Here is a 26643-nt window from a genome sequence, read left to right on the forward strand (position 1 = left end):
CTCCATCATCTGATGCTGACAAGGTTTTATCAAGAGTTAAAACTAATACAGTTCTGTCCTATGCTCAAACGAAAATCAGACCGGCGCCTTTCTAAAAGGTTATGATGTTTTAGATACTGTTGGGGTTGTGAAATAACTTTAAATTCAGGTACAGCCAGATGAGACCAGCAGTGGTGCAATAGTCATCTAGGTCAATAGTTGATTCATAATAAGGCAGCCAGAGGGGTTTAGAGACATTCCTTGGAGTGGAGTGGAGTGGACCATGCTCTTGCATAAGAGACTGAGTGATCACTTCCGTAATGCGTGATACAGTAGTGCCTGGCATTTGTTTTGCGAGAACAGCTGTGAGAAAGTCAAAATCATAGTTCAAGTGGATTTTTCTAATCATGGTATAGGTTTATGAGAGCTCAACTAACTTAAACTTGATGGCATTGATGAACTAAAAAAAACAGGATATTTTTGAGGCAATGTTTCCCAATCCCAAATATGACCTGAAACAACAGTACAAAAGAGTAGGAACGCAAGACCAATGCACAAAATCACATCAAAGCTAAATAGTCATCTGGATATAGATGGCCAGATGTACGACTGTTTTTTGCGGTCGCAAAGGGCCATTAGGGCCGTTTGCCACTGCCAAAAACGTATGGGCAATGTACTAACCCTATTTTGCGAGTCGCTAATCTATTATCGACCCGCAAAATAGAGTTAGCGACTCACAACTAGGAAGGGACTTGCCGAGGGCGTCCCTTCCTAATTGTGAGTGCTATTGCCATTTTTTTTTTTTTTGTAAGACGTTTATTAGTGCGTTAAAGAGCAGTACATATAGCAGAGCCTACAACCCATCGGGCCGGCTGCAACAATACGGTGCATCGCGAGAGTAAGGGAGCACGGGGATAAGTGCACCGTTCTCACGATTGTGCCCCCAGTGAGCGGGGTTAAAGTACCATTTTCACGTCGAACTTGCTCAATAGACAGTTACATCCGTAAATTACGTCTTATTTTTCCATTTTTTCTTTAACTTTTAGAAATAAACAATGTAACACTGCAAAACATAACAGTTCAGTTCTCATTGGTGTGTCCCTAACTTCGGCTGTGTTGTCGCGCATCTGACCAGTGTCCACAACTCTGAACCCCATAAAGTGAAGCGTCAGACCCTGGGGGTGCGGCATTGGAATGGGGTTGTCAGTGCGTGTGCGCGGCTTGTCGTGGTTGTAGCATATAACAGCCATCGAGAGCAGTAAGGCCCCACAGGCCGTCAAAAGAGTGCGTGACGCGCCTGTCTGGGAAGTGGTGCAGCCATGTTGTGAGTTCGGGAGATGGCGCCCCGGTCCGGGCCTATGGGCGGTCATGGGGCCTGGCACATCTTCCAAGTGCGATGTGTAATGGAGTCATAGCTTCGTTCGGGAAACATGAGTCCAAAAACAGTGAACATGGGGATGTATGTGGGATGGGGGCGGGAAGGGAGAGTGTGCCTGCGGGAGCGATGCCTAGGAGAGGGGCCAGGAGTATGTTCCAGTCCATCACGGATGCATCCGGGGGGGTCTGCTACTTGCAAGCCGCGTGCGCCTCGCCTCCAATGCGCTCGGTGGGCAGGGGTCTTGTGAAAAAAGGGGGGGGGAAAGCGGCCTGCTTGTCTCCGCCACTGCTACCCCAGCATTGCATCTCATTCGTGGCGGTCCCTATGCGAGCCCTCTGGCCGTGCCCTCCCCTTGGAGGGACCTCAGGATGTCATCCCAGAGTTGCGCTATTGGGAACTGCCGTAAGCCCGCTATCTCCTCCCGGTGTAGTGCTGTACTTTCTGCTCGAGCCCAGTTGGTGAAGGATGCATACCAGTGTTTGGGGTGTGGCGGCTCCCTCCGTTTCCAGTGCTTGGTGAGCAGCCGTTTTGCTGTGATGAGGCCTAGATCCCAGAACCTAGCCTGTGCCCTGTTGAGTTTGGTTCTTTTGTATAGCCCAAGTATACAAGCCTCCCACGTGTGTGGTAGCCCCGGGCCCGTGCTGTGTGTCAGGAGAGATGTCACCTCCCCCCAGTAAATGGCTAGTGAGGGACACTGCCAGAGCATGTGCAAGATGTCTGCGTCCAACAGGTCACATCTAGGACAGGCGGCAGTATTAAGCACGAAGTACCTGTTGATTCTATCTGGCGATAGATATGCCTGGTGCAGGATGTACAGCTGAATGGTGCGGAAGCGGGAGTTACGAGGGATGTTCACGGGGCTGGCCAGAACCAGTGTCCAATTCTTGTCCGTCCAGTCCCTCCCTCGGTGGACTGCCCATTTGTCTCTAAGTGATTGTGTGGGTTTTTGTGTGTGTATGAGGAGGGCCTGTGCCAGCCAGCGAATGATGTGGGAGCCGTTGCCCATGACGTGTAGGTATTGCATGAGATGGTGAACCGGTGGCTCCTCCTGGATATCTCCCCAGGACTCCGTGTATTCCCGCAGTATGAACGCGTGGAGCAGGAATTGCCCCGCCGGCAGGCCCGAGCTCTCCGACAGCTCAGCAAATGGGAGCATGGCCCCGTCTGCATAGAGGTCACCCATGGTTTCCACCCCAGCCGCGGACCAGCTCTCCAGAACCCGGGATGTCACTGTCCCACCCCTCCAGGTGTTGCCCATCAGGGGGAGTGCAGGGGCATATGGCCTGACCGCCCGGGTCAGTTTTAAGCTGCGGATGAAGCACTTACGGGCCACGGCCATATGTAGGGGCAGAGGGCGGGGCCCCTTGGTCAAAGGATGAAACAGGGCGCAGACCTGCGCGTGGGTCCATTGGTAGTCGGCAGTGGCCGTATCGTCAAGATGTGGCCCACTGAGCCAGTGCGTCACCCACTGCAGCTGCGCAGCCAGGTAATACAGCTCCATATTAGGGACGGCCAGCCCTCCCTCCGCAGTCGGCGAGTACAGCTTTGCCAGGGCCACACGGGGGTTCCCAGTATTCCAGATCAGGCTGCGGAGCATTGATTCCAGGTTGCGTAATATCTTGACGGGAACATACAGTGGGAGGTTTGCAAAGTGATACAGGAGCCTGGGCAGAGCTATCATTTTGGATAAAGCGACCCTGCTGGGTACGTTCAGCGGCAGAGTTTTCCAGAAGGCCATCTGGGCCCGGAGCGAGGAGACAGCGCGCACCAGATTGCCCTCCAGTATGTTTTGTGGGTCCCTATATATATACATCCCGAGGTACTTGAAGGCAGTGGGGTACCATGTGAGTCGAGCGCCTCCGAGGTGCACACTACACTCCTGCAGGTCCGGACTAAATGAGTATACCCCGGACTTGGTCCAATTGACCCTAAGACCCGATGCTTCTTCAAACGTCTGGAAGATGTCTGACAGTGTGTCCGGCACCGCGGTAAGATCCCGTACATACAGCAGCAGGTCGTCAGCGTACAGTGAAACTGTGTGTACCCCGTCAGCCAGTGGGATCCCCCAACCTGCTCCCCTGTCCCGCAACAATGCCGCCAGGGGCTCTATGGCCAGGGAGAAAAGAAGGGGTGACAGGGGGCAGCCCAGCCGGGTGCCTCTGCGCACCCTCACCGCCTCCGATAACAGCCCGCCCGTTCTCACTCGGACACTGGGCCGCTGGTAGAGTAATCCGACCATGTCCGCGAAGGCATCGCCCACGCCAAATCTGTCCAGCACCGCCCCCAGAAAGGGCCACTCCACAGAGTCGAAGGCCTTCTCTAGGTCCAATACTAGGCATCCCGATCTCGGCCAGTGCAACGTGGCAGCTTCCTGAACTCGGAATAGACGGCGTATGTTACGGGAGGTGCTTCTCGCTGGCATGAATCCATTCTGGTCTTCATGCACCAGATTCGGGACCTCTAGGGCTAGGCGTCGGGCCAGCAAGGAGGTGAAAATTTTATAGTCGGTGTTCAACATGGCTAATGGCCTGTATGACCCCATGCATGTGCCATCTCAGCCTGGCTTCAGCAGTGAGACAAGATTGGCCTCATTAAGCGTGTCCGGGAGCGCCGATTCCTCAATAGCAGCGTCATAAACCTTAAGCAGTTCCGGGATCAGTGTGTCCGAGCATGCTTCGAAAAATTCGGCAGGCAAGCCATCTGGGCCGGGGGATTTGCCATTGGATAAGGCAAAAACGGCCTCTCGCATCTCCTCCTGTGTGAACGGCGCACCCAGGTCCCCCTGTTGTGCGTCCGTGAGGGAAGGCAGTTGTATCTCTGCAAGGTAATCTGCAATGTGCGCCGAGGGGACCCCCAACTGGGACTTATAAAGGGCTTGGTAGTGTTTCACAAAGGCTTGGTGTATCTTATTCTGCGTGTATACTGTCTCTCCCTCAGTGTTTCGGATGGCTGACACCGGCTCCGTGCGGCTCTCTTGCCTGACTAGCCAGGCCAGCAGCCTTCCGGGCCTGTCACTGTGTTGGTGTACGCGCGCCGAGTGTGCCGCATAGTTGATGTGTCTCAGTCGTTCTAGTAATGCCGCGTGTTCCGCTCGGGCCTCGTTTAATCTGTCACCTGGCCCGGCCACCGCTTCCTGTTCCCAGCGGAGCAGATCTGCCTCCACCCTGTGTAAGTCAGCTTCTAGCGTTTTCTGCATGCTCCCCTGTGCGCCCAGACAGTGTCCCCGTATCACCACCTTAAAGGCGTCCCATTCAACCCGCGGGGAGGACGCTGTGCCCGAGTTGTCTATGAAGTATTGTGTTACGCAAGCCTGCAGGGAGTCTCGGAATGGGGCGTCCAGCAGTAAGGCAGGTTGCAAGCACCATGTGGGGATGGGCGGGCGTGGGCGTTCCCATGCTATGCTCAGCGTGTGTGGATTATGATCCGAGTGTGTTCGGCCAAGGTAGTGAGAGTCTGTGATGTGTGGAAGCAGATCTGATGACACCATGTATCGATCGAGGCGGACGTGTAGCGTGTGGGCCCCCGAGTAGTAAGAGTATAGTGGTATCTGGAGTTGGGGTTGTGTGCGCGCCATGCATCTTTCAAATCCCACTGCGTCGCCCATTGTGTGAGTGCTCTCGTGGCCCCCAGGGACGCTGCGTCCGGCCTGGGCGGGGCCGAGCGGTCCAACATGGGATCCAGTACCGTGTTGTAATCCCCCCCCCAGTATCCAGGGAACACCGTGCCAGGGCGCCAACTTCTCCGATATACGCGCCAGAAAGCCCCCTTGATCTGTGTTTGGTGAGTAAACGGACGCCAGAACTACTGGTTGCCCATCCAGGTGGCCTCTCACCAGCACGTATCTCCCCTCCGGGTCTGTGAGGACATCTGTCATTGTGAAGGGAGTGCCCGGTTTCACCCACAGTAGCGCCCCACGGGCAAACGAGGAGTATTCGGTGGCATATAGCTGACCTCTCCATCTACGGCGCAGCGCTGTCACCTCCGCCCCGTTCAAATGCGTCTCCTGCAGGAGCGCAATGTGCACCCGTTGCCTTTTCAAGTAGGAATGTATCTGGTAACGGCGCGCGGGTGTGTGCATGCCTCTGATGTTCCAGGTGCATATCGTTATCGCGGCCATTTGAGCAATGTAAACTCCCCCCCACCATATTTACGAACAGCAGCCCCCCGAGGGCCCAATGCATCCTCTGTCCCAGCTCTCCCACAACCACCCCCCTCGGCACACTCTGCAATGTTCAGGAAGACATTAGGGAAGGGGCAAACAAATAACAACAAAAACCAGCTGCGGGTAGGTCCCACTAAAATACCAAAAGGGCAGTGGCGAAACGGGCCACCGTCCATACTCTCGAGCGAGAGGGACAACTCTTCTAATCTATGGGGTAACGTGTACTAGGCACAGTCTCGGCAGTTCAAATGTGCGGTCAAGGAGAGGGATCAAGTTCCTTCCCTGAGCCATATGAGATGGGTGACTGGCAGCCAATGCCAAGGTTCCGGAACGTGGCGCCATCCGATCCATGAGGGGCCTCGCTCATGTCGGTCCCGGCAAGGGGGGAGTATGAGGCGGCCCAACGTGCCTTCCGGGCCCCCAACGGGAATGGTTCCCCATTGACCGTGGCCAGCGATCAGTGGTGGCACATGATGTATACAGGTCAGGAGACAGCCCCACCGCCCCACACCCCCGGGCCATCAGCACCATTGGGAGCAGTACTCACTGTTCTGGCTATCCTCTGTCCAAGCGGCAGACAGGGGGGGGCGCAGGCGTCCCCAGCGGTGTCTGGCAGCAGCCTCGCCTCAGTGTCCTGTCAGTTCCTGTCACCACCTCCGCCGCCACGGCAAGCATTGCACAGATGACTCCCACCGGGTCAATGAAACAGGTCAGCAGTTTGCGGTGTAACGTTCGGTAGGTCCACTGATATCTGTGAGTTGGGAATCCCATATATGGCTTCATCTTCATCACTAGGAATTGTCTGTTGACCGTCTTCCAGGGCCGCTTCCTGGGATGGCGAAGCACTCAGCTGGGTGACCCTCAGGAGCGCGTCCCGCTGCTCTTGGAGCATTTGGTTCATTGGAGGAGAATGTCGGGACCCCTCTTCATGGCACTGAGGTTGCTGCGCCCTATTCCTGCGGCGGCGCCGCGGCCCGCGCGGCCTCCGCCTCTCCTCGCCCCCCCGTGCCTGTCTGGGTGTCGTGTCCGTGCCCTCATCCAGCCACTCACCGACCTCCTCGGGGGTGCTGAAGAAGTGAGTCTTGTCCCCCGCCAACACTCTCAGTTTTGCCGGGAATAGCAAGGAGTATTTAAGGCCCGCGGTGCGGAGCCGCCGCTTCACCTCCATAAAGTTTTGTCTTTGGCGCTGCACTTGGATGGTGTAGTCAGGGAAGAACAGATGCGAAAAAATTCCTAGGACGTCTAGGTATATGAGTGAACAAATAAGTCAGGCCAGTTATCAAGAAGGAGCAGTAGAAAAGGATTGTCAAAGTTATATAAAAAATGTATTTTTATTCAGTATATTTAAAAATCATATTAGGCATGACCAGAAGGTCAAACAATATGATGGGTATTTAAATATCTTGTCAAAATTACATACAATAATCATAAAGGGTTAACATAAAATCCATATTCCACAAGGTAAAGGAATATATTGACAAAAACATACAAGTAATCACAGAATTAATAAAACAAGCATAAAAACTCGACGCGCGTTTCGGCAGGGGACCGCCTTCTTCAGGAGACACAGTTTAATTCCTGAAACATAGTTATAAAAAATATCTATGTTATCTGAACATTCATAGAATTTGCAACAACAACCTTTTTATTTATTATAGCTAACATGATTAAAACATCATTCCTAACTTAAAGACTGACCATGACTATTGTTTTATACACTCAACGCCTTTGATAAGCAAAATAATGTCTGACGGTTGTACAGTATCTGACTCAACGAAGAATTGCGCCCCTTGGTCGTAGAGGGCATCCTCTCACAATGAAGAGGAATACACTCAGGCTTCTATTTATAAACTGAAGTAGAATCACTTCTTAATATGTGAAGTTCAGACTGTGTCTTTTGAGCTGTTAGCAAATAATAAGTATGCATAGGTTTACAGGTTCTTTTTACTGTTCGTTGGAATGATGTCATAAAGGACCTTTAGAAAACAGTACTCAATTTACAATGGTATACTTACAACAGTAGAACTCTATCCATGCAGCAAAGACACTCAAGGTGAACTCTTCATGCGATAGTTATGCATTTACGGAATAGTTTTGGATGAAGAGAATCCTATTGATAGAATTAACATTATTAAACGGGTGGTCATACCGAATTATTCGTCTATGTTTAAACACATTGGCTCAATATCCTGCTCATAACATGTGGATGACACTGCAGAGATTACTAAAGTTTTAGAAGAATTGAACACAGAATATGAATGCTCATACAGGATGTAACCACTGAATAACTTAGTCTCAGGATACTACTTATATCACACGTGCATGATAACGTTTAGACCCTCAAGGATCTCAGGCGATTTCTATTAACTTCCAGATACAAGCCACCGACTAGTGGACAAATGAGTACGATGGAAGACCGACAAGAATTGAGGGATAAGTGCCAACTATACGACACAAATGACTGATATAGTATACCACAGATCATAAAAATGATAGTGCCATCTCCGTACCTTATAGTTCCACATAAGATGTGTGAATGTAGCTGATGGAGTTTGTTCTTTATATAGGCATATGATGACCGTGTAGTGGATGTCCCATATCAATGGGATCAATAAATACACTATGGGCAAAAATAAAGACAGAATTGGCTTACTCATCATGAGCTATGGCCATTATCACAGCATGGGTCTGAGATTTAGATGGCTATTGAAAGAAGGTAAATATAGTAATTACCTATATTGAAATGCTACGGTAGTTGGTAGGCTGGCACTTGGATGGTGTAGTCAGGGAAGAACATTATTGTGGCATTGTCTATCCGGATTTCGCCCAGGCGTCTGGCTTCCCTCAGCACCGTGTCCCGGTCCCTGTAATTCAGTATCCGGAAGAGCAGCGGTCTTGGATTAGAGCCGGTTGTGTGGGGCCTCGTCTGCACTCGGTGCGCCCGCTCCACCACAAAGTGGGGCGAGAGCGTGTCCTCGGGCAGCAGGGTCCTGAGCCAGTCCTCGACATGCTGGGCAGGGTGGTTTCCTTCCCATTTTTCCGGGACCCCTACGAGCCTGATGTTGTTGCGTCTCGCCCTCCCTTCCGCGTCCTCGGCCCGATCCTCTAGGAACTCCACTCTGTTAAGGAGGTCCTGCACGTGCCTGTCCGTCTGGGTGACTTTGGGTTCAATTTCCTTCACCGCGCCCTCCAGAGTTTTGGTCCGATCGGACAGCTTCCTGTGATCATCTCTGAGGTGGGTGAGGTCCACGGCCACACCGTCGATCTTGGACTCCAAGGAAGTTCTAGTCAGTTGGAGCGACTGTTCCATGCGCTCCACTGCCGCCAGCACGCTGTCCAGCCTCGCGGTTAGTTGGTTGGTGGCCATTTTGTTTTGCAGCTTGTCCGTTTTTCCCTTCAGCGGGGCACCTCCGGTCCCAGTGCGGGTTCGCACCCCTCCGGACATTGGCAGGGTCGCCTGGTCTGCAGCACCTCCGCCCGGGCCGCCCCGGCAGTGCCCCGGGGATCACTCCGCCGCCGGGTGGGGGGTCCGTCTACAAGTGGCCGCCTCTCCGGTCGGAGCCCTCTTCGTCTTGCCTGGGGGGAGGGTCCGCCAAGTGGGTCCCCGTTCTCATCCAGCGTGGGTTCGCCGCCCCAGTCCAGTTGTTGTTGGGGATAGGGCCGCCTAGGCAGTTAGGACGGCCCGCTGGTCCGCAGTGTGCGGGTGCGGCATGCAGAACTGGCCTTCAGGCCTGGGCCTAGGACGTGGCCCCTCACGTGCCTCCCCGTCCCCCAGGCAGCCGCTGTCCCCACGGGGGGTCCTCGGGTGAGTCCGCTGCGGAGTGCGCTGATAAGGGCCTCCTGCACAGGGGGGCCGGCCCGGCTATCGCTGGGTATGACGCGGCAGCCAATCGGGGGGGGGCCGGGCAGCCTCTGGACTGGTAGCGGGTGCGCAACGCAAGTCCCAGGTGGTTGCTCCGCGCAATCTCCGTCCCGCCAGCAGCCGCGGGAGGGACTCACCGGGTGGCTCAGGTTCACTGATCTGCGTCCCGAAGTGAAGCCCTCGTCAGCTGGACCCGCCGCCCCACCGGTGTCTCGCCGGTGGTGGCCCCCGTATCGCGCCTGTCCCGGGCGCAACTCCAGGAAGTCAGGCAAGGCAGCGCCGCTCACGGGGCCTCAGGTGCACTATGGCCGTGGCGCGAGGGCCGGGCGGCCGCTCCTCTCGCTGTTCAGTCCCCCCACAGGCGTCCAACATCGAGGGGGGGTAGTCTCAGGGCCGCCGGAGGGTGAGTGCAGCCTGGCAGCAGTGGGCTAGGGGGCCGCAGTCCGCGTAGCAGGGATCGCCGGCCGGGGCCTGTGCGCTGGGCCCGGGCCGCGGCCTCACGTGAATGTCCTGCCGGTCAGGAGGCAGCAGGTCCCGCAGGAGGGCCGTGGGAAAGGTCGGGGTCGGCCTCGCCGGAGCCCCAAGATGAAAATCGGCCAGGATGCCGAGTAGTGACCCGGGAGGGTCCGCCCGCAGTTTCGGGCGGCTGCAATGCAATTTGGCGGAGAATCGGCTCAGGGAAGGGGAGCTTCGCTCGGAGCTCTACCCTGGTGCGACTTTCGCCATTGCGTGCTTAGCCACGCCCCCCGCGAGTGCCATTGCCATGTATGATTGTTTTGCAACCACATTTGCAATCGCAAAACAATTGCAGTTTACCACCCACTTCAAAAGGGTGGTAAACCAATTGCAAACAAGAATGGGTCCTCAGGGGACCCCTTCCCCTTTGGGAATGGATGCTAGCTGCTATGAGGTTCTGTAGCTGGGGGCACCAATCGGCCAGAGTGTTTCCGGGAAGTGAGTTGGCGTCGCCTCTGTGGATGGTAGATGTTCCCGGAAAACCTGCATCTTGGAGCGAGAGAGTGCATCAGCTGCATTATTTAGTACCCCTGGAACATGTTTGGCCCTAAACTGTATGTTCTCAGTTCAAAAAGTCTTTATTGCGGTTATTCATCTTAAAAGACAGGCCAGTCAGTTAATTACAACAGGTTACAACCATAAATACACCATGAATTTACATAAAGCTGGCATTACATAATACATCATATAGTAAAAAATAAATACTTGTATTTACAATTTAAAAAATGGTTATTAAGAAAGGGTTAAATATGTCACACGCACAGACGTAGAAGTTGCTAGATAAAACTAGTAAAAAAATTCCTGACTCCACGAATTAAGTTCAGTAGCTCAATAATAAGCTAGAATGGCTATATCAACCCTCCGTTTTTCTCCTGTAATACCCAGCTCAGGAACTTAGCTTCACCAATCACTGCAATGTCATTTACACCAGATTGCAATATCCTCTTTTCGACCATCGCAGAGCTAGTTCCTAAGGTCCGGCACACTGATTTCAGCCAGATGCTTCTGGGTTTTGGTAAACTGGACAGACAAAAAGCAAATTATCAGAATTTTCAATATGATCATGACAAAATGGGCACTTATTACTAATTGTTGGCTTCCACTTACAAGATAGCCTACGAAGGGGTAGTGTCCCTACCCTGAACTGATGATAAAGCTTACGGTCTAAGGGCTTCGTTATGAGGTCCCAGTAGCTTTCCAGAAGGGGTTCATATTTTAACTCTAGGAAATCCCCCGACAGCGATGGGCTAATGTGAGAGGAAAATTTCCTGATTTTAATTAACTCCCAGTAGGCTGCTCTGTAAGAAATTCTGCGGTCTCTGGGCTGTCCCATAGATCCCTCATCCCCATATCGATAAGAGCGGATTTGATACCGATCAACCATGGGATCCTTTGTGACCGGTCTAGTCTCCTTACTTCAGTCAGTGCCCGGCAAAAAGGTGGAGCTCCGGAGTAGTCCAGAGACGCTTCCAGAAGGCCAGCGGCCTATAACGGGCAACGTCCTCAATTATATGACAGCCTAAATCAAGAAGCAATGGGATGCGAGGGGATGATTAGGGCAACACCACGACCAATCTCATACATTTATTCTGAGCAGTAGACAATTCGGTTAGATTACAAAACCCCCAGATTTCAGCTCCGTAAAGGATAGCAGGAGTAATTTTCGTAGTATAAATTTTAACAACAGGGGCTATGGGCTTTGTTAATGATAACCTGTGTTCCTTAATCAATGCTCCAGCTAATTGGGCTTGTTTCAACACTAAGGTCTTAACTTGAGGTTTCCAGCTCAACTTGTCACCAAAAGTGACCCCTAAGTATGTAAAAACATCGGTTTGCTCCAGGAGTTCTCCCATAAAAACGCGTGCTTTAACAGGCTTGGACCCATGGAGCACCATAAACTTTGTTTTCCCGACGTTAACCACCAGCTCATGTTGGCGGCAGAACACCTCAAAACGAGACAGTGCCAACTGCAAACCCTGTCTCGTCTTGGATATTAGTAGGGTGTCGTCCACGAACATGAGCAGGGGCATCTTCTGTCCGGCCAACATTGGAGCATCCGTAGGGTGGTCAGCAAAGTACTGCACCACCCCATTAATGAATAGATAAAACAGGGTGGGCGCCAACGCACACCCCTGTCGGACTCCTTTTTTAACCTCAAATTTCTCAGTGACCTCACCTGGTTTACCCCAGCGAACCTGGGCATAAGTATTTTCGTGGAGTTTAAACAGGAAGGAAACTATTTCTTTTGGCATCCCTATTTTCAATAAAACCTCCCACAGTTCTGCCCTTGGGACGAGGTCACAAGCTGATTTTAAGTCCACAAATGCTGCAAAGAGCAATCCTCTACCCAAAAAAAACTCTTTCCAGTAAAGTAAAACAAATCTAAATACTTGATCCAGGGTCCCTATATGAGAGCGGAACCCCGCCTGCAAGGGTGTTAAAATGTCATCATCAGACATCCAACCCTGGATCCTACCCAGAATCAAGTGTACTGCTATCTTTTGTATAGCATCAATTAAGCTGATGGGTCTGTAATCGGCCGGAGCAGAACGATCACCCTTCTTGTAAATCGGGATGATTTCCGCCCGAACCGAGATACAGGAATTGGTGCTCCACCAGCTAGAGTATTGACTAAAATTTTGATATAGGGTACCCAAAGATCGTAATCTTGTTTAAATAGATCTGCCGGAATGCAATCTGGCCCCGGTGCCTTGCCACACGGGATGGACTTTAACACTGTCTCTACCTCACTATCGTTAAACACCAAGGGGTCATCAATTTTAATGGGTGGAACTACCCCAATACTGTTCGTACTTATTTTAAATTGGGCTTCAAAGAAGGCAACCCAATGCTGAGGGTCAACATGATTAATCTGGGTTTTCGACTGCTGCCCGTTCCCCCATTTATGAAGATCCCAAAATTGGGTCATATTTCTAACCTTACAAGCTAGTATCAGATCTTTCCATCTATCTTCGTCCCAGCCTCTCTTAGATTGTCTTAAGGCTGATTTGTATGTTGCTCTACCCAGCTTAATGTTGCCATGGGATCTAGATTTGATGGCATCTACTAGGGCTTTATGGGCTAGCCTACACGTGTTTGGGTTTCTGATAGATACATCTGCCAGTGGATTCCTCACCTTGTGAATATCCCCCTTGCGTCAGCAACATTTGGAAATTCTCTTTGTAGCTTCGCGCCGACGTGGACGGCATCATAGAGGCACGGCATCGCACGCGACTTCACTGACGTCACCGACACCATAATAGGACCACGCCGGCGTGATGACATCAGTTCCCTTTTTTCTGCGTCGTCGATGCTAACGGTTTCGGGGAATCTCTGTAGCTGTTGGTAACTTTGTTACTGTTTTCTCGATCTTCCATCTTCTTTGTGTCTCTAGCGATGTCGACTAAGAAGACCGGGTTCAAGCCTTGTAGAGAGTGCGGCAAGATGATGTCTATCACGGACCCGCAAGAGGATTGTATCTGGTGCCTGAGTTCGGACCATGATGTCGACGGCTGCTCTTCGTGTAGAAAAATGAACCCGAAGGCGCTTCGTGAGAGGGAGACCAAGCTTCTGATGGTGAAGTTGAGAGGTAGTAGAGAAAAGAAGACTTCGAGATCCCGTTTGATAAGGGCGAGGTCGAAGTCGAGGTCGAGGTCAAGATCCCGTACGGCGTAGCCTTCGAAGTCTTCATCTGATCATGCTTCGAAGTCGAAGATGAAACATAAGAAACGAACGCATGAGTCCCGGCATCACTCCGGTAAGAGTTCAGACTGGAGACCGAAGTCGCCTAAGAGGAAGCATGGAAAGGATGTTATCTCTCCATCACCAGAAGTCTTGAATCCAGAAGGTGAGGCTTCGCCTTTGGAGTCGCGAGTTCATTCACCGACTCCGGTTCCGAATCCATCTCTGGTGCCGTCCCCGGCTCGAGAGGATGAAGAGGTCCCTGTGGATGAGGGTTCAGTACCTGTGGAAGAAGAGGCGAATCCGGAGCCTGTAAAGGGTCAGTCTGAGGGTTCTCACCCTCCTTTCCCGGCCCCAGGTCAAGACTCTTTGACATTTTTAAATGCTATGTATGGTATCTTTTCCAGAGCATGGTACCCCTCTGGTGTATCTTCAGGTCCTATGGGTCCTTTGGCTTTTAATTTAGGAGTTCCCTATTCCTATGCTCCAGCTCCCTTTATGCCTTTCATGCCGGCTCCGACGCCGCCTTGGCAGTACTCGGCTCGGCCGAGGTCGTTGACGCCGATACCGACGTCGCCTGCTCCGAGTTGACCTCGTGAACAGCGCCCTGGGCCTTCGGAGTCGATCCCGACGTCCATCCCGGTTCCGTCGGAGTCGTTAACGGATCTGACAGCGCGGCAGTTGAAGGAGAGATCTAGGAGGCATGCTCAGCGCCTCTTGGAAGAACAAAGATATAGGGAGGCTGAGGCTGAAATGGAGGAAGGTGAGCTTTAAGAGGATTGTTTTGAAGATGTAGCAGAGGCTAGTGGTCTGGAGCTTTCTCCTGAATGGGAGCTGCCATCTGTATCTGATGCCCCTTCAAAGGATGTTAAGCCATACCACATCGTCATGAGGAAGGCTGCAGAACTTTTGAATTTAACCTTGCCTACGGTCGAGTTTAAATCTAATCTTCTGACTGAGGTTCTCCATTCCCCAAGTTCTGTAATTGAGCCGTTGCTCCCTTTTAATGAGGCGTTAACTGAGCCTATTTTGGAGTTTTGGAACAAGCCTCTAACAGCTCCTGCAGTGTCTAAAAGTGTTGCAAGGAGGTATAGAGTTGCACCTGGGGACCCTGAATTTTTAACATCACATCCTTCGCCTGAAAGTCTTGTTATTCAGGCAGCCTGTTCTAAAAAGACTGTGGGCGCATTTCCTCAAGTTCCTGGGGATAAGGATGCCAAGAAACAGGACCAGACTGCCAAGAAGTCCTTTTCTTCAGCAAGTATGGCTTTAAAGTCAACCAATGCCACTTGCCTTATTTGGAGATACATTCATGCCCTTATGGATTCGCTGCGTCTGTTGGCTCCTAAAATTCCTGATGACAACAGGAAGGATTTTGAGGAAGTGTTGACTGATGCACAGGCGGCTGCACGCCAGGTGATCAAGAGTGGGCTGGACACTGCTGATTCTGTTGCTCGCATCGTGGGAACCGCTGTTGCCTCTAGGAGATCTGCCTGGCTGAAGTCATCGGACTTTTCGGCTTACGTTCAGGCCGCATTATTGGATCTGCCTTTTGATGGTGTTGGACTTTTTGGGAAAAAAGCTGACGCAGCCGTAGAGAGATTTAAGGACAGTAGGGCTACTGCCAAATCTTTGGGGCTGCAGACCAGGGGTTCATCTACCAAAAGGTATAGAGGGTTTGGACGTTCTTCCTTTCGCCCCTACCGGCACGGTCAACAGCAGCAGCAGCAAACCCCCCCGTACAGGTCTTACAGGGGTAAGCAAAGAGCTCGTCCTCGAGGACGTCAGGCCTCCTCCTCCTCCACCTCTTCCAACCCCCCAGCCACAGAAAAGCAGCCCTAGATCCGCCATTCAGGATCAGGCGGGTCCTGTAGGGGGTTGGCTTACCTATTTTCTAAGGGATTGGGAAACGGTTACATCAGATCTTTGGGTTCTCAATCTCGTAGAAAATGGGTATGCTCCTTTTGGGAATTCCCTCCAAATTACCCTCCTTGCCAAGGTTTTTGCACGGAGGAACACCTGTTACTCCTGCAGGAGGAAGTCCAGACACTGTTAAGAAAGGGTGCGATAGAGTTGGTTCTAGAGCAGGAAAGGGGTCAGGGATGCTACTCCCGGTATTTCCTGATACCCAAGAAGGATGGCAGGCTTCGTCCAATCCTGGATCTCAGGATCTTGAACCTTTACCTGAAACAGGAGCGGTTCAAGATGCTCCCCCTTGCACAGGTTCTTCAGGCGCTGATGGAAGAAGACTGGATGTGTCAATAGACTTGCAGGATGCCTATTTTCACATCCCTATCCTGCAGTCGCACAGGAAGTTTTACAGTGGGTTCACCGCACTACCAGTTTGTGGTCCTACCGTTTGGTCTTACTACTGCGTTTGGAGTTTTCACCAAGGTGATGGCTGTGGTGGCGGCACATCTCAGAAGATCGAGGATACCGGTATTCCCGTATCTGGACGATTGGCTGATCAAAGCCGAATCCCCAGAGATAGTGCTCCATCATTTGCAAGAAACAACTCAGTTGTTACACAGGTTGGGTTTTTCGATAAATGTACCCAAATCTCACCTGGTGCCCTCCCAGCGCAACCTGTTCATAGGTGGGGTACTGGACACAACTGTGTGTCGTGCATTCCCTCCACCTCAAAGGATTCGCGACATACAGGAGTTGATTCCTTTATTTCACAATGGAGCGGTCGTTCCAGTCCTGAAGGTCCTGCGCCTGCTCGGTCTGATGGCTTCCTGCATTCTGTTGGTCAACCATGCACGCTGGCACATGAGGGCGCTCCAGTGGTGCCTCCGCAGGCAGTGGCATCAGCACAACGGAGATCTCAGGGAGTCTGTGAGGATCTCCAGAGAAACTGCAGCGGATCTGGCTTGGTGGGGAGTGGAAGGCAACCTGTCTCAAGGAAAGCCTTTTCAACTGCCTCCATCGGTGGCCACAGTGATAACGGATGCATTCACTCTAGGGTGGGGTGCTCATCTGGGGGATCTGGAGGTCAAGGGTCTTTGGTCTCCAGAGGAAAGGTTGCTTCACATCAACCTTCTGGAATTGCGGGCGATACGTTTGGCACTCAAGACCTTCCTCCCTTCCCTTTGCGGTCGGTCGGTTCAAGTCCTGACAGACAACATCACCGCAATGTGGTATGTCAACAAGCAGGGAGGAGTAGGGTCGCAGTGTCTCTGCAGAGAGGCTCTTCGTCTCTGGTCCTGGGTTCAGGACCATCAGATTTTTCTGATGGCAAATCATCTGGCCGGGGTTCTGAACGTGCGTGCAGACAGTCTCAGTCGGCAGTTCTCGGCCGACCACGAGTGGAGGCTTCATCCGGAGGTGGTTCGTCACGTCTTTCGGACGTTGGGGACTCCTCAGGTGGACCTGTTTGCCACTCGCGAGAATGCTCACTGCCCGTCATTCTGCAGCCTCCAGTATCCGATGCGGGGAGCCTTGGGGGACGCGTTTCAGTTGAGTTGGGACTCACGGCTCCTTTACGCGTTTCCCCCCATACCCTTGATTCCTCGGGTTCTGAGGAAGATTCGCCAAGACCGGGCCCAAGTTATATTGATCGCCCCGGATTGGCCAAGAAGGGTGTGGTACACAGATCTTCTCCACCTCTCCTCATGCCCGCCGCTCCGTCTCCCTTTCAGGGCAGATCTCCTCTCTCAGATGGAGGGGAAGGTTCTACACCCCCACCTCCAGACCTTACACCTTCATGCCTGGAGATTGAACGGGGCAACCTGAATTCCTTTTCTCTCCCACACGATGTGGTGGATGTCATTCTTTCGGCCAGGCGTGACTCCACTAAATCTATCTATTCGTACAGATGGTCTAAATTTGTCTCTTGGTGTGGAGAGAAATCTGTTGACCCTTTTCAGGCTTGTGTGTCTGATATACTACAGTTTGCTCTTTCTTTGGCGCAGCAAGGTTTTGCTGTGGCTACAGTCAAGGGTTATCTTTCGGCATTGTCGGCATTTCTCTGTTTGCCGGATCAGCTGTCTCTATTCAATTCTCCTGTGATTTTAAGGTTTCTGAAGGGTCTCACTAATAAATTCCCTCCTACTCCCTTTATTGGGCCTTAATGGGACTTAAATCTTGTCTTAACCTACTTGATGGGTTCTCCCTTTGAACCCTTGCACAAGTGTCCCATGAGACTTTTGTCTTTTAAGACGATCTTCCTGGTCGCAATTACCTCGGCAAGGAGGGTAAGTGAGCTTCAAGCTCTTATTTTGAAGCCCTCATTCTTGACCATTCATGCTGAACGAATGGTTCTTAGGACCAGGGCTGCTTTACTGCCTAAGGTGGTAACTCCCTTCCATCTAGGACAGTCTTTTACCCTTCCTACCTTCTATCCTCCCCCTCACCCTTCCAAGGAGGAGGAGAGACTACACAGTCTGGACCCTAAGAGGGCGGTGAGCTTTAATCTCGATAGGACTACAGACTATCGTGTGGATGACCAGCTCTTTGTTGGATTTGCTGGCAGCAAGAAAGGAAGAGCGGTGCACAAGCGCACTCTTTCAAGATGGATTATTCTATGCATTAAGATCTGCTACTCCTTGGCGGGTAAGGACCATCCAGAGGGTATAAGAGCTCACTCTACTAGAGCAAAGTCATCAACATCTGCTTTGTCTAGAGGTGTACCTGTTGAGGATATTTGTAGGGCGGCTACTTGGGCCTCCCTCCACTCTTTTGCGAAGCATTACTGCTTGGATGCTGAGTTGAGGAGGGACGGTCACTTTGCGCGCTCTGTCCTCCAGGATTTTCTGGTATAGGAGAGTGGACACCCTCCTCCGGGAGTGGGGACTACTGAAGGGCTCTATTCACAAGGTAAGGAATCCACTGGCAGATGTATCTATCAGAAGAACAAGTTACTTACCTTCGGTAACGCTTTTTCTGGTAGATACAGCATCTGCTTGTGGATTCCTCACTGACCCACCCGCCTCCCCGTTGTCCACTCTTCTATACCTGAGTTACTGTAATGTAATGTATACATATTTTATATTGTCAAGGAAATGTTTTCTTTCAATTGCTTTCCTGCATTTGCTTCACACTGTGTGTGTTATCTTGACATTTGTGTACTGTGTATACTGTGTATATATCTACTGTCATTGGTCCGTCCGTGTGCCTCGAAGGCACGGAAAAAAGGGCGGAACTGATGTCATCAGGCCGGCGTGGTCCTATTATGGTGTTGGTGACGTCAGCGGAGTCGCGTGCGATGCCGTGCTTCTATGACGTCGTCCACGTCGGCGCAAAGCTACAAAAAGAATTTCCGAATGTTGCTGACGCAAGGGGGATATTCACAAGGTGAGGAATCCACAGGCAGATACTGTATCTACCAGAAAAAGCGTTACCGAAGGTAAGTAACTTGTTCTTCGCAAACCATTCTTTTTAGCTGGTTTTGTGTTAATAAAAAACCTTTTCAGCCCACTAAAAAGCTCATTGTGGATTCCCTATAAATTGCAAATCAGCGCCTCCTGGGAGTCGCATTCAGACAGTTTCATTAGAGACCCTGTTACTAAAGCCCTTATCTCCGCCACATTCCTATCGTCTGTAACTATCCGTGTCCACCGAACCCTTCTTAAATCATTTGAAATGGCTATCGTGTTAGTTCACCTATCACCTTCCAACACCTTCCGGGCTCGAAAAGCTACTATCATTAATTTTAAGGACCAGAGGATTATGGTCACTTTCAGGGCGACATTGCACTTCCATATCTATAACTACTGGCCATAGCTCCACATTCACAAGAATATAATCAATGCGGCTTTTGGATCTACCATTGTCGAAAGTGACCACACCCTTACCATCTGACTTAGTCCTACCATTAGCTGCCCTCAGGCCCCTTTCGAGGCACAACCCTTTCACTTGAAGTGCAGCCTCAGACCATTTAATAGGCTGGAGGTCCAGTTGAGGGATTCCCCAGAGAGCATCTACATCTTCACTAAGCCTGCCATCTTCTGAATCTATTGGTTCGAAGCAGGTATTAAAGTCTCCAGCGATAATCCAATTTCCGCTGAGAGGCAATTCTGACAGATGATTCTCAAGGGCCGTAATGACGGGAGAGCTCCTTCCACCAGGTTGCCCCCTAGCATATACATTATAAATGGTTAAGTCAAGGCCTCTCCCTGAGCTTATCCTTATAACCATGATGTCTGGACTATCAATAAAAACCTCATCCACCCTTATCCCCTCAAATTGCCTAACCCAGCAGGTCAAGCCACCCACTAGCAGGTCAAGCCACCTACATTGAACTGTACGTTCAATTTCATGCACACCAGCACTATCTCTTTCAGTAGGCGGAGTATCAACTTACACCAGACCGCCTGCTGATTGATACATTCAACCACTGTCATGTTATCAGACCAGAAGATTACAGATTGATTACACAATTGCTGAGGTCAAACTGTCAGTGCAACCCATATTGGAAATAATTCCAGGAAACCTATATTAGTTGTCAGACCACTCTCGTCCCACCGCGCCGGCCACTGGTGTGGCATCCACTTGTTTCCAAGTGTGGTGCCAAATCCCACACTGCCCGCAGCCTCAGTCCATAAACCTAACTCTGCAGGCATAGTGGGGGGGACCGAGCCACACTACCCTGCCGTTGAAACCCTCCAGAAATGCGATCCAAATCCGCGTGTGCTGGCGGACCTCTGCCGGCAGTCTCGTGCGATGGTGCTTCCCCCGCAGACCAGTCATGGTCTGTGAGATTGAGCGGGGGAATGGTCGTGCCATGGGTATCACCCTGGAGAAGTGTGGCTCACTGGTTAGAGCAGGTAGACCCTGAAGCAGAGGTCAGACCCGGGACCAGGGTTCGATTCCCGACGCGGCAGGGTGTTGAGCTCATATGTCCACGGACTCGATAATTCTCGCTTCGGTGCCTGACCTAATCATGGGTTCACACTCTGCAACTCTGGGCATTAAGCTTGCTTAATCTCCACAACGGCCCCCCCGCGGCGGGATGCCTGGCTTTCACCTTGGGGATGCCCTGTAGGGGCTATCTCACAGGGAAAAACCAGGACGGGTTCCCAAGGCAAGCGCGGAGATACCCCTTCGGGGGTCGATTCAGGCGCTATATAAGAAATGTAATAATAATAATAATAATGCGAAGTTAAGCTGCCCCACAGTCTGCTGTAGCTGATGAAGTGTCACTTTGTCTTTGGCTAACCATTGTTGTAATGCTGCTATAAATTTCATGATCTTGTCTTTAGGTAACCTAAAACAACTCTCTACAGAGTCTAATTTGATACCCAAGAATTCTATTGTTGTTGCTGGACCCACCGTCTTTCCCGCTGCCAGCGGGACCCCGAAAGCCCGCAGGAGCACGCAAAATTCCTGCAATGCCCACGCACACTCCAGAGAGCCCGCCGACCCGAGAAAAAGAAAGTCATCCAGATAATGCATGACGTGTTGATGCCCAGTCATCCGTCTAAAGACCCACTCCAAAAAAGAACTGAATTTCTCTAAGTAGGCGCAGGAAACAGAACAACCCATGGGCATACACATATCCATATAGAATTTGCCTTGAAATGAAAAGCCTAGCAGATGGTGATCTAGAGGATGAACCGGCAGCAGCCGGAAGGCGGATTCAATATCTGACTTTGCCAGCAAGGCCCCTGGTCCCAGAGCCCTTAGCATATCCACTGCTTGGTCAAAGGAGGCATACCTCACGCTTCATTGATGGCGTTATTCAGTGATGTACCCCTAGGCACTGACAGATTATGAATCAGCCTGAACTCGCCCTCCTCTTTCTTTGGCACCACGCCCAGGGGTGAGCAAACAAAATTCTGGACGGGGATGTGATCAAAAGGACCCACTATTCTGCCCAAACGCAATTCTTTAGTAATCTTGGCTGCTGCCACCCCTGGATTGGTTCTAACAGACAGCTGATTTCTACACTCAGAGGTCCCGTAATCCTCTGCTGGGATCCTAAAACCATACAAAAAACCTTCTTGTAACATCCTAGCAGTAGCGTGGTCTGGGTATTTGTTCAGCCAAGGAGTCATAGCCAGCACATCAATGGGTGAACGTGACACCAGCCGTATATTTTCATTATTCCTGTTTCTTTTTCCCCTTATTTTCAGAGGATGTGTTACCTCTTTTTCAGCATTTTGTTTCAGGGTGGGAAGGGTGATTACATATGGAGCATGCATGTCTAAATGTACACGTGCCCTGTGTCCTGGTGCATGATCTTTTATTAAAATCTCAGCAGATCCCTTTTCGCGACCCACTGCTCCCTGCTCTAGGGGCCGAGCCGCCGGGCCGCCCTGGACGAAAGCGCTAAGGTGATTTGGGGGTGGAACCTCTGTTCCAGCCTTGGCCTGGATTACTCTGTTAGCTTGCAGTAAAGTGGTTAAACCATGATATCGAGTCAACCTGGTCCCAGGTAAGTGATGAGTCAAATTATTTAGCTTTCTTAAAATTCATGTCATAGTACTTCCAAGCCACGCCCCCGTAATTATCATGCAACATTGTAACCCTGCTCTGGCAACACACCATTTCAGCCTGCAAGTTGGGAGAACGCTCAGCTATAATAGCCATAAATACTGAGAAGGCCCTAATCCAATTGGTCATAGTTTCTTCAACTCTGAATCCCCCCATTTCCACCCGCCATTCACTAGGCGACATCCAATCTTTCTGCTTCCTAGCATACTCCATTTTCCTGTTATCCACGAGCAAAGAAAACAGATTGACATATGCACCAGCCCAAATTAATTCCTTCACTTCTCGTGACACATGCCTTGCCAAATGCTCCCTTCTAGAAGGTAGTGTACCCGCGCCTAGCAACGGTAATGGCACCTCCTTACCTATTCCCCCAGCACCCGCCGGCTGTACAATCTTCTCTTTTCCGGTGTTGACCTCTAGTTGCGCCGCTTGGCATGGGTTAGGAATACTCGGCCCCACGCCGCTTGTGGTAGCCATAATCTTTGCCACCATCTTATGTGCCTCCGCTAAAGGATCCTCCCCTATTTCTTTGGCGCCTACCGAAGACGATAACATCCCCCCCTTTCCTAGCCATGGGAGAACTGCCGCTATCTGAGCCGCTACGGCGGGACCTGACTAACCACTGCTGGTGGCAGGACTGGGGTAGGGGCCGCTGCGCCTGGGACAGGGATCCCCCTGGGATGGGCTGGGGTTAGATGTGGGTACCACCGGAATTACGACCGGGACCAATGGGGGTAATGGACCCGGTGTTGGCACTGGCGTAATTGGTACCAGGATTAAAGGAGTCTGGGGAATAGGTGCGGGGGACATTGGTGGCACTAGGCTCCCTGAGGGACTCCCCCTGAAGGACCCCTCCCCAAGAGGCTTTGGAACGGGACTCTTCCCCTTCCTTGCTCTAGCCCGCTTAGGGAGTGGGTCCAATTCTCCCCTAGGTTTCAGGGGCACTATTGTTCGCTGGGGCCTGCCTGTTGGCCCGGTCTGCTCATCTAATCTCTGTCTGAGCTCTGCAACGCTTTTCACCACCTTTCCCCATCTCCTATTCATTGTTGCGATACTACGCATCATCCCTTCCAGCATGTGTTCCACGCGGGACCGTTTTGCGCCGCGTCTACTAGCCATCCCCTTGCTATTAACACAGCCAAGTACCCTACGCCCTGACCTGTAACAGTACTGTCCTCACGAACCTCGCATCTCTTTCACCTGCTGAAGTTGGAGGTACACAGACTGTCCGTAAGCACCACGCAACTGTGACTGTGACACACCAGCTAGCCTGGGTGTTGGGCGAGCGTACTCTAGCCCGGCTTCCCTCCAGAAGCAGTGAAATGCAGGCCTGCCTGTGTCCCCTGTTAGCTTTGTCCACAGCTTCACTGCCCATCATCCCCGCAAACAGAGGCCCCCCTTACTGTGGTCCTGCGAAGAGAAACAATATTAGCATATATTCTGGACACCCAAGTGCTAAACTTATTTAAACCCGAAGTTGTGGCTGTCACGAAATAAGTTCACTTAAAAGGAAAGCAAGCATCCAGCCCACAAACCTCAACAAGCTGGTATCAGAGCACTTTACATGAGCAGTAGCAATAGCAGACCAACAGGTAGGTATCACAGCACTTTGCATGAGCAGTATCAATAGCATACCAGCATTCGATTCACTGGGCTATTCAGTATGCCTAGGGCCCCTTTAAATTATACACCATATATTTGCAATGCCCAGAAACTGTAAACAAAATTCAGACACAGCCCCGACCAGTACGGGGATCGAACCCTGGTTGCACCGCACCGCCTGTGACCCTGCCTCAACACCCCCCACAAGAAAAAAGGAGAAGCGGTAAACAATGCCAATGCCGCGGTGGCTTTGAGCTATATATACCCGCTTCTATTAAATATATATTTTTAACAGTTCCTTCACAGGGAGATTATGTTTCATACTTTTGATTGCATGATGTGCCTCTGGGCGGTGACGGGAATCGAACTCACAGATTCACCCTGTAAACCAAGTGCCCCTGACCTGCGTCTCCCTTCAGAGCTGCAGGAAGGCGTGCGTGCTGCCCCGACCGCGTCGCGATCCCCTCTCCCCTGCAACGCTGTTATCAACGGCCCAGACCAGCGGTGCTGCTCACATTGCCTCGTGCACACTCAGGCCGTGCTCCCGCTCCAGATCCCCCCCAGTACCTGTCGCGCCCCCGAGCGCGAAAAAACCACCGGAAAGCCAACAACCACGCCAGCTCTCTGAAATCGTTGACCTCGATCCCCGCTCCACCGCTGTCCGATCCTTCTGCCTGCTCCACGATCCACACTCCGCTAAATCCTGCAGCAAAACAGAAAAAACAACTCCGCCAACTCGCTACGACTCAAAACCGGATTCAGCTTTGCGGATCCTTTCAACCTTAAACGAGAAAGCAAAAGAAAAAGATCACAGCCTCGTAGGAGGCTGGGGGGCAAAGGGCAGGCCTGAGGAGCGCGAGAACAAGAGAACGCCTCCCGCGCTCCTCAGCCTTATAAACCCTAAACCAGTCAGACCAGTTCTAACTGGCCTGACCCCGGCTCCCCCCTTTGACACGGAAGTGATCCAATCGCTTCCGGGTCAACTGGGGGGCTCTACACCAATCGATGGTGAGGCGTGCCTACCGTGTCATGGTGATGTGGCGGCGCACGCCCCACAATGGACAGACGAAACAGGGGGGGGGGGAGGGGTCAGTGCCCCGCCATACCTGCAGGGGGGCTGATGCGGCCCCCGCCTTTCTCATTGAGCCGCCCCTGTCCTATTTCGCCAAGGTTTGCACTCCGTACCAGCTCCTATGGGAACTAAAATTTCAGTTTTGACTGCTTGTTGAACTTCACCTAGTCTGTGCTTAATTTGAGGAGGTGGTTGCAGGTAGAACCCAGCGACACTCGTTTTTGGGGTACATCACTTATTTTCCCTTAGCAAACTCTGACACAGGGTGAGAGAAAACCACAAAAGGGTGGAGAAGGAGAAAAACAATGATGAAAGGAAAAAGCAGGGATGAAAACACAATGCAAGAGTGAAATAAAGAGTTCTGGGGTTGTCTGGTTGTGGATTACTGAGGCATGAGGTGGAATCAAGACACAGCCTTGATATTGGTGGCATCCATTTGACCAAAATTCTAGGCCCCAGCACTTATTCTTTCACAAATTAAACACTGCCTAAAGTTTTTTTCTCTTTCTCCTGTGCAGGAAAGATGGTGTATGTGGCTGTACAAGCAGGTGAGTCTGTCGAACCGGTTCATAAAAGATTATGTACCTCTAAATGTAACTGCAATGAGTCTCAAAATCAAATTATGGGTACTTTTAGAATTGTAAAGAGCACTGAAATTAGTGATCCGTCTGTAAGGTCGATTTGCAAAGTAGGTGGTTGTGAATACCTGCTTCACTCCACGTGACCCTCCCAAATGTTGGTAACATCCACAAACGTGCACATTTGTAGGTATTTACATGTACGTTTGTGAGTAGTTTCTTGCTCTGAATACTAACCTAAGCGTACTCCTGTTAAAGCAGGAGTAAGGCCTTTCCAAGTTGTGAAAGTGGCAAGGTTTGCTACAAAGCTAAAACATTTTCCTTACAGAGTTTTGTATTTTAAAAAGAGAGTTGTCTAGATTAAAAATCCTCATGAGACAATTATGTGGAAATGCAATTTGTGGTAAATCTGCCTGAGTACATTTTTCTATGGTAGGATTAGGGGTGGCGAAGTGAGCTAAAGAACGATGATGGATTCAACCCAGATCTGTGACTGGGGGTCAGTGTCTGAAAAGTTTCAACGCTCCGTCCATCATCTCCTCGTGTTTGCTTTGTGTGCCCTAAATTGGAAGGGTATGCCCAGACGTGGGTCTCTTGCTCACTTTGCCACTGGGTTCAAGCTAGCCTGGCTGATGAGGGCTGTTAGCCCGAAACCGGTTCCATGATGCTTGTTTCCGGTCCAGGCTTGACCCTTTGGTCTGGACTGTTCCCATGAGGCACAGGGTCAAGACTGATTTGCATATAGCTGGGTCTGAACTAAGGTGGCGAAGTGAGCAAAAAAACGATGATGGATTCAACCAGGATCTGTGACTGGGGGTTAGTGTCTGAAAAGTGTCAGCGCTCCGTCCATCATCTCCTTGTGTTTGCTCTATAGTAGGAATACTCCAGTTAAAGAATTTCCAGAGGGCACCTGGTGCTCTTTGCGAATCCTGAAGAGTTTGAAAAGTCGAAATGTACTCCTTGATTTCTAAATCCAATCCAGCGGCATGTAATGGTGCCATGCTAATGCAAAGAAGCAAAATTGGCCTACTTAGATAGATGCAGGGCTCGCTTACCACTGGGCCTGGTGCAACTGCACTTGCTGCATCAATAATACAGAACGCCCTTGTGGCCTTTGTTTTTTTTTACTATAGCAAAGGTGGCAGCAGCATTTTAAAGGTAGTTTCACAAGCCACAGATGGATCTCCCAAACAAATGCATTTTAGTTTTTTTAGGGGAGCTCAGCTTCCTCCGCCCCGCTCCCACGTTTAATATAATGATCGGTCGCAGGTTACCTACACTCGTGAGCACCTATTAACACTTAGTGCTAACTCATGCCCCTGCTTGCATTGTTGGAACCTGGCTGATACACCTCAGCGTATTTGCCAGGCATGCAAA

General features: G+C 51.1%; 1 long non-coding RNA gene across 1 annotated transcript in view; it reads left to right on the forward strand.

Annotated features, from left to right (window-relative positions):
* The window catches only part of LOC147662910 (uncharacterized), a 69118-nt gene that overhangs the window by 26154 nt on the left and 16321 nt on the right, over window positions 1-26643 (forward strand). The window contains exon 3 of the long non-coding RNA XR_015305471.1: window positions 25207-25236. This is a non-coding gene — a long non-coding RNA (uncharacterized LOC147662910). The remainder of the gene's footprint in view (window positions 1-25206; window positions 25237-26643) is intronic.

This window comes from Lissotriton vulgaris, unplaced genomic scaffold, assembly GCF_964263255.1.
Source record: "Lissotriton vulgaris unplaced genomic scaffold, aLisVul1.2 SCAFFOLD_1548, whole genome shotgun sequence".
NCBI classification, from domain to species: domain Eukaryota; kingdom Metazoa; phylum Chordata; class Amphibia; order Caudata; family Salamandridae; genus Lissotriton; species Lissotriton vulgaris.